The sequence below is a fragment of the Haliotis rubra genome, unplaced genomic scaffold (assembly GCF_003918875.1).
Source record: "Haliotis rubra isolate DU_JTF1 unplaced genomic scaffold, ASM391887v1 Scf187, whole genome shotgun sequence".
NCBI lineage: Eukaryota > Metazoa > Mollusca > Gastropoda > Lepetellida > Haliotidae > Haliotis > Haliotis rubra.
In genome coordinates, this window is record NW_025765858.1 from 1,546,951 (window position 1) to 1,563,666 (window position 16,716).

Sequence of the window (16,716 nt, forward strand, 5' to 3'; positions counted from 1 at the left end):
TTTAGTGATGTGATCTCCCATTTGGAATCTGCATCTAAAACATGGTAGTTTAGTTTGATAATTTGTTTGACAAATAAAACACATGAAGGTCCTTTAACAGTGGCCACATACCTTTTCCACGTATACCCATATGACGATATTTTTACTTTAAACTTGATTTGAAAGATGCAAGCCACTATTTATTAACACTAATAACCTGTTAGTTACCCAGGGCGGTGGGGTAGTATAATGGTTAAAGCGTTGGCTCGTCACGCCGAAGACCCGGGTTCGAATCCCCACATGGGTAAAATGTGTGAAGCCCATTTCAGGTGTTCCCCGCCGTGATGTTGTTGGAATATTGCTGAAAGCGGCGTAAAACCAAACTCAGTCAGTCAGTCTTAGTTACCCTGCCAAGGAGAGAGTCGTGTATTTTGTATTTCAAAACAACTTCCTGGTAAAACTGATCAACTGTATCCAATACAGTGTTTCCTGTAGTACCGTTGAACATATCTTGAGCCCAAACTGGTTTGCTTCACAGCGAATTTCTAATGCACATGTGTAACATTACCCAGAATTAGTTATCGTAGGACGTCAAGGGGAGATTCCGTAGGACAAAGACCAGCACTCTTGATGATAATGCTTTATATATTCAAATATATACTCGCAACTTACCAGCAATAACAAGGTTGTGGCCATCATAAAATGATCTTCGATTGAAATCACTGAAGAAATAACGTCCAGAATCTCCCTTCGTAGCATTGAAGATCATCAACTTAACTGTTTTCCCGTTATGTGAAGTGATTAGTCTGATGACCTTTACTTTTGATCTGAAGTTTGGCCAGATATAGACAGAGATTGATTGTATTGTAGCAAAGAGTCTACCACTAGGAGACCAAAAAGCAGTGATAACATCCGTCACCCTCCATGCCGGGAAAATGGTGACATCACTTGCAGTTGTGGTGGTATTCGATGAGACTGAAACATTGAGAAAGTGTCCGTTTAGCAATTAACAGACAACAAAAATAATGGCATGTTTTGCATAAAATCATCTCAAGGATTATATGTTTCAATGTCATTATTTATTGTGAATAAAGATGAATATTCTTCCATTATGATGTCATCGCAAGTAATATTTATATGGGACGTTTTCACAGGAATTGTCCGTACTATATGGTTCTTGCCTTTTGTTCAATAATGATGATACCTTATATCGGTCTCACCTTCTTGTCTAAATATGTACTCGTCAGTGTTTAAGGAAGATGACCATGTTCCAACTGCCACTTCAACCTGACACATGTATCTCTTTCCTTCATCAGTCATCCTCGTGTCTTTAACTGTCAGAGTATTGGTGTGATATTTGTATATGCTGTTTACAAATGACCCGGACCCTGAGCTCATCTCATAATTCCCTCCAAGGATTAATCGTCCATCATGTTTCTTCTACTTGAAGGAGATGGACTTGAAGAACTTTCCGTCAACTAAAATATAGCATGTCAGGTTTACATCACTGCCATACTGGACTCTCTCTGGAGACACGATGTAAGGATCATGCGTGTAATCTGTAAACAGAGGTATCACCGACTTGGCTAATACTGATCGTAGCAGCTTCAAAGTGTCAATGTAACATATCGCATTTAATACAACTGTTTACTTGTTACATGTGTGATACTTTATTCATATTGAAATTATGCTTACGAATAAAACATATAGGATTTGTTATATATGTAAGTAGGCTGTATTAAAATGATATAACACAGCGATACCAATATAACACGATACGCTGTAACTTGCAAGTATAACAGTAACGCACTGATGTGTAAGTTTATCTACAACAATCAAATCGACTTACTTTGAGGGTCGGGTCCACGTCCAGTTACAGTCACAGAAACACAAATACCAGCAAGTATCCACGTCCTGATGAATTTGTTCCTCACTTTGACCTAAAGAAAGCATATTGTATCTCATTTCCACACTGGACCTCATCATTGACGTCATATAATGTATTAATAAAGAGGGGCACCTAATTATTATGATTAAGCAATAGTAATTCATGTATTGATCTGTATAGCGGTATCAGTGGAACCTATGAGTGAGTTTAGTTTTAGCAATTTTCCAGCAATGTCACGGCGGGGGACACCAGAAATGGGCTTCACGCATTGTGCCCATGTGGGAATCGAACTCGGGTCTTCAGCGTGATGAGCAAACGCTTTAACCATTAGGCTACCCCACCACCAACTATACTATGATGATCATTGAAGGAATGAGCGGACTTACCAGGTCCATGGCGGCTCGTGTTCTATCTATATTCTGTTAAGTCAGGCTAAACTTCCTTTACAGAACACAGCATAAGCAAGTTGACCCATCCACGAAGCAGGAAATATTTAATAAATATTCTCTGACACAACTGGCTCGGTGTAATCATGATTAGTTTCAGTGCACAATACACAGCAGTCACATGCAGTCACAGCAGTCACAGTATTAACAGCAGTCACATGCAGTCACAGCAGTCACAGTATTAACAGCAGTCACATTATTAACAGCAGTCACAGTATTAACAGCAGTCACATTATTAACAGCAGTCACAGTATTAACAGCAGTCACATTATTAACAGCAGTCACAGTATTAACAGCAGTCACATTATTAACAGCAGTCACAGTATTAACAGCAGTCACATTATTAACAGCAGTCACAGTATTAACAGCAGTCACAGCAGTCACAGCAGTCACATTATTAACAGCAGTCACAGTATTAACAGCAGTCACATTATTAACAGCAGTCACAGTATTAACAGCAGTCACATTATTAACAGCAGTCACAGTATTAACAGCAGTCACATTATTAACAGCAGTCACAGTATTAACAGCAGTCACATGCAGTCACAGTATTAACAGCAGTCACATGCACGAAATTAACAAAATACATTAAGCTCAGTACTAGAGATCCTGACATGCGTAAGGGAAGTGAACAGGGAAGGGAACAGTGATTTTGAATTTGAGATACTGACAGAAGTGAGGGATTGAGTTGAACGCCGCTTTTAGCAATATTCCAGCATTATCACAGCAGGGGCACAAGAAATGGGCTTCACACATTGTATCCATGGGTGGAATCGAACCTGGATCTTCAGCGTGACGAGAGAACGCTTTAACCACTAGGCTACCCAACTGATCCTTCTGACAATACAGGACTCACGAGCTGTGTAAACCGCAATACATAGTCTAATAATGATGATCGCATATATTAAGACAATTAAGGTTGTACACGGCGGTCGCCAGTGTCTCGCTTTTTACACAAAGTGCAAGGACGTTATATATGGGTAAATCTCAAGACATGGACACATCGGCGTTTGAATGAGTGAGTGAATGAGTGAGTTATTATTGACCGTCACATCGGCAATATTTCAGCCAAATCTTGACGAGGACAATTTGATTTATATCTATATTAAAATCAATAAATTTAGAACGTAAAAAGCTGTCATCGAAGGACAGTAAAATACTAGAGTATCACAGATACGGATATAAAACTAGCGTGTAAAACTAAAACATTTTAATTAAAGAAGACAATACAATATTAAACACGGGCTATACATCGCCAACAACTAAAGGTAGATCACCTTACTAGGGACCATTGGGACTTACATTACTTTTGCTACCTGCATGGACCTTAGCTGGATTTACACCATCCCTTCAGCCGCTGGCGATGATAGGAAGTTTTAGCCAAAACTTAACAAAAATAACAAAAATACCGTGATTTAAAAGTATGGTTGGGGTAAATTGACTTTGATGGACTTAGTACCCTCTCAGGAGGATAATAATTTTACGATACTTAAACCCCCTTTGAGGATACAGCCACTAACAATCGCAGTTGCTAATTTATACTACCACTGGTAAGATGACATTTATCTATTTACAAAACCTACTATTCAAAATTTAGGTAATAATTCTATTTCTTCTAAAAAATCAATAATTAAATGATAATTAACATGTTATATAGGCAATTGATTTTGCATCCAAAGTGGTATTAACGATCTCGGGTAAATAATATTCAAATTTGATGTTTGCTTGCTTTTCATATAACTTAACTTCCGGATTTCCATTGTCAATAATACTTCTCACGACAGCGACTTGGCATCCGCCCTACCGATGAAATTGCTTGTGCACTCCGATCGCGCACGTTCTTCCCAGATATAGCGCGAGCAATGCAATCGTCGAAATCACCAGGGCCCCGTTCCTGATAGCGATCGTAGCGCTAAGGTGATCGTAACTCCCATACTTTAACATAGACTTACGGCAGTCGTAGCGCTACGATCGCTTTGAGGAACGGGACCCAGAACGTCGAATTCAGCTCGCTTTGGGATAGTGGAGCGGCGTTTATATAAGCCACTAGGCGTGTTCGCCTATCAAGAGTTCAGCCTTGGCGAAATAAAAATATGTTTAAACCAAATTTTCTGGATGGCTCATTCAATTGACATCGTCAGTACGTTACCAGCGACAACTATGCACTGTGCATATCCGAAACGATCTTTCTCACGCTGATCATTATCATACGAGCTACACAAAGATACAGAATCATTATGCTCTTCTTCATGATCTGAGTATTGTTGAGTACAGTCCAGGACAGGTCCATGGTCCATGAGGGTGACAGGTTCATAGTCTTGGTCCAGTGGTACTAATCCGTTCCTTGTGGTATTGACATCTGTAGGGTCGACCTCATTCACTTGGTTGAAACGTTTGAAGTTAAGTGTGTGATATCCTAAATTGTTTTCCGCACACAGCTGACTATTTTCAGTGCCACCAACAGGTAAACAGTCAACAACATCATACCGTTGACTTTGAACGATGTTTGCTGTCGTAGATGTCGCAGGAGTTGGGGAACACCTGCAACAGGGAAAAATATTTTTAGTTTTAGTTTGAGAAAAGGCTTCGTTTCGATCAGGGTGGTCGGCGTAGCCTAGTGGTTAATGGGTTCACTCGTCACACCAAAGAGCCGAGTTCGATTTCCAATATGGGTACAGTGTGTGAAACCCATTTCTGGTGTTCCCTCGCAGTGATATTGCTTGAATATCTCTAGAAGCGGCATAAAACTAAACACACTCACTCATTGCTGTAGAACACGGTTGGCGGCTCAAAGTTATTTACATGTACATTAGTATGCTAGTTTCTCGTAAATGCGTGTCTTGATATGGGAGGTATTGCAGCATGGAGGTTAAAGTTATCTGAGTCGAAACAATGTTGTTGCGGTGATGTAGAATCCTGTGAATGTAAAAGAAAAGAAAAACTCGCCCTGTTTGTGGCCCTGGGTTTCAGGGACGCAAGGATGCATAAGGGCGCAAAGCACTCGCTCGCTCCCTCCTTCCTTCCCTCCCTCCCTTACACAGTAATATGGTTTTATGAACACATTGCATACGGTTACCTTCTTGCTTGATCCTCATTAACACAATAGCTGCAACGATGCTTAGAGTCAGCACAATAAGTAGGACACAACACCCGACGATGATGTAAAGGACAACTGTAGTAACATCTGAAATATTAAATTACATTATAGTTTCGAATCTGATTTATTTCATGGCAGTCGGTAACAAATTGAAATCATGTTTCCCATGTGTGTAATGAATCTTTTGGTCCAATGGAGATTAATGTCGCAGAAGAAACTTGGTTTAGGAAAATCATGTTTGTCCTTCGACCTTGAACTGTTACAAGGTGTTTATGAATAAAATCCCGAAGTATTAAAGGGGACACACACAATTATTTGAATGAAATGAAATGGATCGATATTTTTTTTCAAAATATTTTAATAATGAATGACATTACTTTGGTCAGTGTTGGCGGTTGTAGCTCTAGAAAGAGGTACCCCGGTAGTTGTCGCAGCTGAGGTTTGTGTGCTGGTGACAGTCATTGTTTTTGATGTGGCATCCACTATAGCAGGAAACAAATAGTAATACCATCCACCATCTGGATCATAAACAAAGTGAGTGAGTGAGTTTAGGTTTACGGCGCACTCAGCTATATGTCTGCGGTCTGTAAATATTCGAGTCTGGACAAGACAATCCAGTGATCAACAACATGAGCATCGATCTGCGCAATTGGGAACCGATGTAATGTGTCAACCACGCCAGTGAGCCTGACCACCCGATCCCGTTAGTCGCCTCTTACGACAAGCATGGGTTAGAGAAGGTACATTTGAACCCGGACCTTCACGGGTGGATCATAAACAAAGGTTCAATGCAAAATCTGAAAGGATTGTTACATTAAGAAACATTAAGTGTTTACTCCAGACATATAGTTTAAATATTTACTCTAAAATTGACAGCATTCGAACCTCCAAACTCGACAAATTGTATTTTCAAATACTAGGGTATTTGATACAGGGAGTATTATCAATTCAACCGTTGGAGATCTCGTCGAGATGTATCATGTTTAATTTGTGCAACTTGGGACAATGGGGTATGAAAGTGCCCCGCAACAACATCTTGTTAATAGAGAGCGTTTCGACCGTAACGTACCATGAGTACTTTCTGACGTCATGGAGGCTGGAGCCGTGGTTGAAGTTTCGTTTGACTAACGGTGGAAGGTACCGTATTAGTTGTGACCTTTGTACTCTTACGATCTGAAAAGGAAGATACATTCTAAACAATTTAAGTCTGTAGAGTTTTTATTCTTCCTTCTAAACTAAGGATTTTGATTAGAATACTGACAATTATGATGATGTGATCTCCCATTCTGAATATTGCATCTAAAACATGGTAGTTTAGTTTGATAATTTGTTTGACAAATGAAAAACATGGCGCTTGTTTAGCAGTGGCCACATGTCTATTTCTACGAATACACATATGGCGATATTTTTACTTTTAACTTGTTTTGAAGGATGCAGGTCACTATTTAGTATCCCAAATCACCCCTCGCCAAGGAGAGTAGCATGTACTTTACTTTTCAAAACAACTTCCTGGTATAACTGATCAACTGCATCCAGAACAGCTTTTCCTGTAGTACCGTAGAACATATCTTGAGCCCAAACTGGTTTGCTTCACATCGATGTTCTATTGCACATGTGTAACATTACCCAAAATTAGTTATCGTAGGACGTCAAGTGTAGATGCTGTAGGCCAAAGAAGGTACTGTTGTTGATAATGTTTTACATATTCAAATACATCCTCAAGACTTACCAGCAATAACAAAGTTGTGACCACCATGAAATGATCTTTGCTTGAAATCACTGAAGTAATAACGGCCACCGTCCTCCTTTGTAACATCACAGATCACCAACTCATCTGTTTTCCGGTAGGATGAAGTGAACAGTCTGACCTTCACTTTTGACCGACTGTTTAGCCAGATATAGACAGATATAGATTGTATGGTGGCAATGAGTCCACCACAAGGAGAGCAAAACCCCATCACATCTTCCGTCACCCTCCATGTCGGGAATATGGCAACATCCTCACCTTCACTTGCAGTTGTGGTGGTAGTAGATGAGACTGAAACATTGAGAAAGTGTCCTTTTAGCAATTGACAGATAACAAAATATGGCCATGGTGTGCATAAATGTATGTCAGGGTATGTATGTTTTAATGTCAGTATTTATTGTGAATAACGATGAATATTCTTCCATTATGATGTCACCGCATGTAATGTTTTCACAGGAATTGTCCGTACTATGGTTCTTGATGTTTTGTTCAATAATGATGATACCCTATATCGTTCTCACCTCCTTGTCCAAATATGTACTCGTCAGTGTTAAAGGACGATGACCATGTTCCAACTGCCACTTCAACCTGACACATGTATCTCTTTCCTTCATCAGTCATCCTCGTGTCTTTAACTGTCAGAGTATTGGTGTGGTATTTGTATATGCTGTTTTCAAAAGACCCAGGCCCTGATCTCATCTCGTAATTCCATCCATGGATTATTCGTTCATCATTTTTCTTCCACGTGAAGGAGATGGACGTGAAGAACTTTACTTCAAATAAAATATATCATGTCAGGTTTACATCACTGCCATACTGGACGCTCTCAGGAGACACGATGTAAGGATCATGCGTGTAATCTGTAACACAGACCTCACCGACTTGGTTAATACTGATAGTGGCAGCTTCAAAGTGTCAATGTAACATACCGCATTTAATACAACTGTTTACTTGTTACATGTGTGATACTTTATTCATATTGAAATTATGCTTACGAATAAAACATATAGGAATTGTTATATTTGTAAGTAGGCTGTATTAAAATGATATAACACAGCGATACCAATATAACATAATAAGCTGTAACTTGTAAATATAACAGTAACGCACTGATGTGCAAGTTTATCTACAACAATCAAATCGACTTACTTTGAGCATCGGGTCCACGTCCAGTTACAGTCACAGAAACATAAAACCCAGCAAGTATCCACGTCCAGGTGAATTTGTTCCTCACTTTGACCTAAAGAAATATTATGTATCTCAGCCGCACATTGGACCGCACCATTGCCGTCGTGTAATGTATTAATAGAGAGGAGCACCTGATTATAGTGACTTAGCAATAGTAGTTCATGTATTGATCTGTATAGCGATCTCAGTGGAACTATACTAGGAGTGAGTTTAGTTTAACGCCGCTTGTAGCAATATTCCAGCAATATCACGGCGGGGGACACTATAAATGGGCTTGCCACACTGTACCCATGTGGGGAATCGAACCCGGGTCTTCGGCGTGACGAGCGAACGCTTTAACCATTTGGCTACCCCATCACCCAACTATACTATGACGGTCACTGAAGGTTTGAGTGGACTTACCAGGTCCACGGCAGCTCATGTAATACTGTAACATTAATATTGTTAAATCAGGACAAACTTCCTTATCAAAATGCAGCATCAGCAAGTTGATCCATTACACGACGAACGACGACTACGGGCTTTGTGTAATTGTGATCAGTTTCAGTGCATAATACAATGTTTTATGAACTATTCTTTTCAACTCTTTGCAAACTGAGTTTGCTTGCTAACGGAAAACTTTACAATAATAAATTATACAGGTTATATAGAGACACCAGTTTGAATATAATCAGTCTTTGACACAGTCGCTGTAAGTGTGATCTGACATTTCCATATCTAATGACACTTTTAGACGGCATTTCGTCCAACTTATCACTGGTGAGTTTGAAATGAAGATTATTTGTATTTGCTGTAGAAATATTAACAGCAGGTACATGCACGAAATAATGATACATTAAGCTCAGTACAAGAGGTTCTGACATGCGTAAGGTGAGCAATCCTTTTCAGTAATCTGAAGTGATTCACTCATTGTTCAAAACACGTTGAGCAGCAAACTTGCGACAACGCGTTTTTGGTCTTCTATAAAATAACAGTGATTTTGAATTTGTGATACTGACAAAAGTTAGAGAGTGAGTTTAACTAGTATTTAAGCAATATCACAGCGGGGTCACAAGCAATGGGCTTCACACATTGTACCCATGTGCTGAATCGAACTCGGATCTTCAGCGTGTCGAGCGAACGCTTAATCCACCAGGCTACCCAACTGATCCTTCTGACAATACAGGTCCGGCGAGCTGTGTATATGGTAATACATAGTCTAATGATAACGGTAGCAGTGATCGTCCATATTATTAAGACAACTAAGCTTCTTCTCGATGGTCGCCAGTGTCTCGCCTTTTTACACAAAGGGTAAGGGCGTTATATCTGGGTAAATCTCAAGACATGGACACATCGGCGTTTGGAGATGGCATCATGCCCTCATGACATCTTGTATCGAGGTCTACGAAGAAAGTCTTAAAGTTTGTTCATTGTTAAAGTTAATTATGCTGTCACCTTTTTAACATATCGAGGAAACATGATCATTATTATTCATCATACTAGCATAATGTTTATACTTGGTGTATTTGTGGAAAGTACATTTTACCAAAGATAATATTACATATAAATACCTATTCTTCAGGTTTAATACATTTACACAAACGTATAGACAGACAGACAGACAGACAGAGTAAGACAGACACACACACACACACACGTCCGGAATAACAAAACGCATCCGTCAAACCATGCATAAGTGTGACGTGCTGATAAACCTATGTTACATTTGAACGGTTCTAACGAATGCGCAGCGGATTTTAAGAATAAATCACAAACACCCAAATGATTTCTGTAAGAAGCGGCACGATTGGTGATCCTGGTGAAGCTCAGTGGCCCAGTTGATTGTGTTCCAAGCCAAACGTCTTGGGAGTGGACTGAAAACACAGTTTGATGCTCATGTTTGAAAACATGATCATAAACCCGACGCATGTGTACATATACAGCAGAGATAGGTCCATTTGTAATTATATACGTCATATTACACGTGTGTCTACTGTAATCTGTGTTCTGGAAAAGACATACATGAGCAAAATTTTGACAGAATGAATCGAAGCTTATACATAGTGCCTAGAAATGTTGAGTAGGCTCTCCTGGATCCACTTGAACTTGATAGGAAACTATAGCTTTCCGTTGTGGACATGCATTGTTTCAGATCCCACAAGAACAGGTGTAATTATGAAAAATACCAAAACAGACAAGACGGAGATTGATTAACTAAATACGTTTTCCTCTTGTTCTTTCGGACTGCCGCCATATCACTACAACAATGACAACAACCAAAACCATATGACGTATAGTTTTTATTGAAGTGAATTATGTACAATAAAATGCAAAATAGCATGTGTACATTTGTTTAGTTCTCAGAACGGAACAAATACATACGTCAAGTGCTGACGACTAAACATGTCAGTACCGAAGGCCTAAACTATCTGTGCCTTATCTCAAGACCCATGAGTGAGTGAGCAAGTTTAGTTTTATGCCGCCCTCAGCAATACTCCAGCTATAAGACCAGTGACGATGCTGGTGAGAAATGACGACTAACTGGATCGAATTGTAAGATTCGCTGACTTGTTGACACAAGTTATCGTATCCCAAAAGCGTAGATCTATGCTCGTGCTGTTGATCACTGGATTGTCTGGTCCAGGCTCGTTTATTTACAGATCGCCGTCATTTAGTTGGAATATTGCTGAGTGCGGCCTTAAACAACAAACAAACAAACAAAACACTATATAACACACGTGTAAAGTAAGCGTTTCGATGTATGACACAATATATTCACTAATACTAACAATGTTTGTTGCCTAAACTGCAGATATATGTACAATAAAATAAATAATACATAGAAGCTCATGGCTCCTTCAAGTTAAAACAAAGGTTTCGTTCAAGTGAACATATTAAAGTTTCATTCGAATATTTCAGAACAAGCGTCATTTGATTCTCCAAAAAATAGAGTGGTACAAGAAAACATAATTCTCTTTTCCATGTTTAATGCAGCACATGAAACAGATGCTGGAGAACTATTTATCCGTTGTATGACCCAGCACTGTGTACGTGTCACCAGATCGGTGCGGCATCAGACTGTCATAAGTATCTGTTGTTATATTAGTGACACCACGTGCTTCACTTTCAGCATTATCCCCTCTTCCTTCCATCGAGAGCTGATGTGCTCCTGCATTGTGTGCTGTCATCCTTCCGACTTCGGGAAATATTTCTATAGTGGCTGATAACTCCTCAGTATCAACAGTGCCGAGGGGTGCATTCCATGTTTCATCAGTGTCTTGAGTCATGAAGCTTGTTTCTGCAAGCACATCGATACGCCCTGCTGTCATACTGCCAGAGTCTCTTCCATGGACCGACGAATCAGCAACAGCAAGCAGGAGAACTGAATGAGAGGAGCTTCAGGTAATGTTATGTTCACTTCACCCGTAATGTCTTCCCCACTGTCCTGGTCAGGTTGCTGCATTGGAGCTCTCTTTTCATGCTCTTTTGCAAGCTCTTCACTGTTGATAGCGTCCAGTGGTTTCACCTCTTCATATTCGTCATCCTCATCTACCTTCCTACAGTTACGTTCTAACTGTTGCCTTTCTCGCCCGATTCGTGCACCAGGTGGAATATTGTCATCAGATTGGATATTACCGACAGGTCGCGCAAGGTTGCCTGTGCCACGTTCAAGTAAATCAGCATTGTCGATTTCAGCATAGCCTTGACTATCGATATTTTCTGGCATGTTGTGCATTGGTGTGATGTACGATCGTTGTGACCTGTGAAATATAGTATGCCTTAGAGAAGGCTACCTGTATACCATATACATATATGACTGTATTATAATCTAAACATTAACTGCCTAGTTCCGTCTAGCTTGCTCACAGGCGTTTACAGAGGCCTGTCCGATCACAGACAAAGAGATAGGTCTTAAGTTGTCAGTGGAATGTTTCCTTATTACATGTGAAAATGACCACAAGTAAGAGTATATGACTGATTCGAACACTTGGTGAATAAACAGAATACCCTTACCTTAAGTTCCAGTAATCTGAAAAATAGGAATGATGACCTTAATGATCCATGTTTGACATTATTTTGAAAACGAAACCAAGGTCAGAGGGATGAAAGTGATTATAACCTGATATTAAAGGGTCTCTGAATGACAATTGGAAGTGATACATGAAAAGGATGAAAATTTATTGAAGTGAACATCTGTCCTGTGCTGCCACGACATTCAGAGTATATTTTTACTGCTTCACCACATGCAGAAAACTACAAAGCAGATGCATGTATAAGTACGTGTGACGAGACTTGTGATCAGATGACAATGGTTGACGCTTAACAAGGGAAGCTAACAGTTAATGGTCCTAGCAAATAATCAAGCCCTGGGAAAAGGGAGATAACCACCTTCATAGATGATAATGAAGGCATGAGTGTTCTGACTGCTTCTGGGTATAGAGGACAGCACACATGCCCGTTGGATTCACGTCCAGATAAATCTGATCAACTGTATCCAATACAGTTTTTCCTGTAGTACCGCTGAACATATCTTGAGCCCAAACTGGTTTGCTTCAAAGCGATTTTCTATTGCACATGTGTAACATTACCCAGAATTTGTTATCGCAGGACATCCAGGTGAGATGCCGTAGGACACAGAAAGGTACTCTTATTGATAATGCTTTAAATATTCAAGTATATACTCGAGACTGCAATCACAAGGTTGTGGCCACCATAGAATGATCTTCGTTTGTAATCACTCAAGTCATATCGACCAGCGTCCCCCTTTGTAACATTACAGATCAGCAACTTAACTGTTTTCCGGTAGGGTGAAGTGAACAGTCTGACGACCTTCACTTTTGATCGACTGTTTTGCCAGATATAGACAGAGAAAGATTGTATGGTGGGAATGGGTCCACCACTAGGAGACCAAAACCACATCGCATCATCCGTCACCACTTAAAACATAACATGTCAGGTTTACATCACTGCCATACTGGACTCTTTCAGGAGACACGATGTAAGGATCCTGCGTGTAATCTGTAAACAGAGGTATCACCGACTTGGCTAATACTGATCGTGGCAGCTTCAAAGTGTCAATGTAACATATCGCATTTAATACAACTGTTTACTTGTTACATGTGTGATACTATATTTACATTGAAATTATGCATACGAATAAAACATATTGGATTTGTTATATTTGTAAGTAGGCTGTATTAAAATGATATAACACAGCACTACCAATATAACGTAATAAGCTGTAACTAGCAAGTGTAGCAATAATGCACTGATGTGCAAGTTAATCTACAACAATCAAATCGACTTACTTTGAGCATCGGGTCCACGTCCAGCTACAGAAATATTTTGTATCTCAGCTCCACATTGGACCGCGCCATTGCCGTCATAAAATGTATTAATAGAGAGGAGCACCTGATTGAGAGGAGCACCTGATTATAGTGACTAAGCATTAGTAGTTCATGTATTGATCTGTATAGCGATCTCTGTGGAACTATACTATGAGTGAGTTTAGTTTTGCGCCGCTTGTAGCAATATTCCAGCAATATCACGGCGGGGGACACCAGTAAGAGGCTTGACTCACTGTCCATGTGGGAAATCGAACCGGGTCTTCGGCGTGACATGCGAACGCTTTACCCATTTTGGCTACCCCACCACCCAACTATACTATGATGGTCACGGAAAGTATGAGTGGACTTACCAGGTCCATGGCAGCTCATGTACTACTGTAACATGTATTTTGATAAATCAGGACAAACTTCCTTATCAGAACGCAGCATCCGCAAGTTGATCCATTCAACGACAAACAGGGAATATTTATAAAACATTCTCTGACACTACGGGCTCTGTGTAATGGTGGTCAGTTTCAGACAAAAGTAAGAGAATGAGTTTAACAGCGCTTTTAGCAATACTAGTATTTAAGCAATATCACAGCGGGGTCACAAGCAATGGGCTTCAGACATTGTACCCATGTGTGGAATCGAACCCCTCTCTTCAGCGTGTCGAGCGAACGCTTTAACCACCAGGCTACCCAACTGATCCTTCTGACAACACAGGACTCACGAGCTGTGTATATGTTAATACATAGTCTAATGATAATGGTAGCATTGATCGTCCATATTAAGACAACTAAGCTAGTTCTCGATGGTCACCAGTGTCTCGCCTTTTTACACAAAGGGCAAGGGCGTTATATCTGGGTAAATCTCAAGAAATGGACACATCGGCGTTTGGAGATGGAATCATGTCCTCATGGCAACTTATATCGAGGTCTACGAAGAAAGTTTTAAAGTTTGTTCATTGTTAAGGTTAATCATGCTGTCACCTTTTTAAGATATTTAGGAACCATGATCATTATTATTCATCATACTAGCATAATGTTTATACTTCGTGTATTTGTGGAAAGTACATTTTACTCAAGATAATATTACATATAAATACCTATTCTTCAGGTTTAATACATTTACACACACGTATAGACAGACAGACAGACAGACAGACAGACAGACGTATAGACAGACAGACTGACAGACAGACAGACACACACACAGACACACACAGACACACACACACACACACACACACACACACACACACACACCCCTCCGGAATAACAGAACGCGTCCTTCATACCATGCATAAGTGTGACGTGTTCACTTTTACACTCTACTTTAGCCGCATTTGTTTTATTTAAACAACCCAACGATTTGCAGAATCTGTGCGTTTTGGTCAGTTTTAGCCGTCACGTACTAATAAGTCCTATGTTACATTTGAACGGTTCTAACGAATGCGTAGCGGTCTTTAAGAATAAAGCACAAACACCAAAATGATTTTTGTAAGAAGCGGCCCGATTGGTGATCCTGGTGAAGCTCACTGGCCCAGTTGATTGTGTTCCAAGCCAAACGTCTTGGGAGTGGACTGAAAACACAGTTTGAAAACATGATCATAAATCCGACGCATGTGTACATATACAGCAGAGATAGGTCCATTTGTAATTATGTATGTCATATTAAACATGTGTATACAGTAATCCGTGTCCTGGAAAAAGACATAATTGTGCAAAATGTTGACAGAATGAATCGAAGCTTATACATTGTGCCTAGAAATGTTCAGTAGGCTCTCCTGGATGCACTAGTGAGTGAGTGAGTGAGTGAGGTTTACGCCTCCTTTAGCAATATTCCAACAATATCATCGCGGGGTACACAAGAAATGGGCTTCACACATTTTACCCATGTGGGGAATGGAACCCGTGTCGTCGGCGTGACGAGCGAACGCTTTAACCACTAGGCTACTCCACCGCCCGGAGCCACTAGGATATCATACATATACAGCTGAGATAGGTCCATTTGAGATAGAGAGCATGAAGTTCACAGCTATTTTAAGTCATAACCACTTAATGGTTAAATGTGCCAAAACCTGTTTTAATATATACTAGCGGAATAAAGTAACTGTGCATTATTTGATGTTATACCATATTTTAATGCAAAAAAGATAATAACATGACTTGTTGTGTTTTCCTTAATCAATGTTTAACTGTTAACAGGATGCGATCTAAATCTGTATGATTTGACACTAGACACCATGACAAGCCCTTGAAGAGATATGGTGTCAAAAGTCAGTTTACAAATTCAGCATCATGTGTGTCCACCATTGGTGTTGATGCAGGTTCGACAACGATGACGCATAGACGACACTAAGCAAATTGAAGAAAGTTTGTTGAATGATGTTTCATGTCTGAACCAAAGCTTGTTCCAATTCAGCTAAGTCAGTGACTGATTCTGGGTTTGACGTAAACGTCTCTCCATTTTCACCCCCAATATGTTTAGGGAACGGGTTCGGAGAATCAACTGGCAAGGGGAGTACAGGTGTGTTCCGTTGTCTCGGGAAATCTGTGATGAAACAAACAACATGTCGACGGGCATTATCTTGCGGAAGCGTGAAGTTACGTCTCTGTCCTTGAATGAACGGCTCCACATGATGTCCAATAATCTCATCTCTGTATCGCAGTCAGATTGCCACTGACAATGACAAGTTGTGTCGGACCATGATATGTGATAGCACCCCATACCATAACGCTTTCGATACCAAACTGTCAACGTTGACAACAGATACGAAGCATGCCGTTCAGCATGAGCCGTCTGTACACCTTTGCCCTGCCATCTGAGCTGTCCAAAAGAAACCTCGACTTGTCAGAGAACAAAACACCATAACAATCCTGTTTCATATGCCGTAGATGCTGTCTGCATCAGGCAAGACGTGCCTGTCGGTGACGTTGAAACAAAATTGGACGTATTGCAGGCCATCAGGGCTGGATATTGTGCGCACTCAATCGCTTCCGTACAGTCCTGGAACTGATTGGACGTAAACCAGGATTGTTCCTGGGCAGTTCCTGAGATTG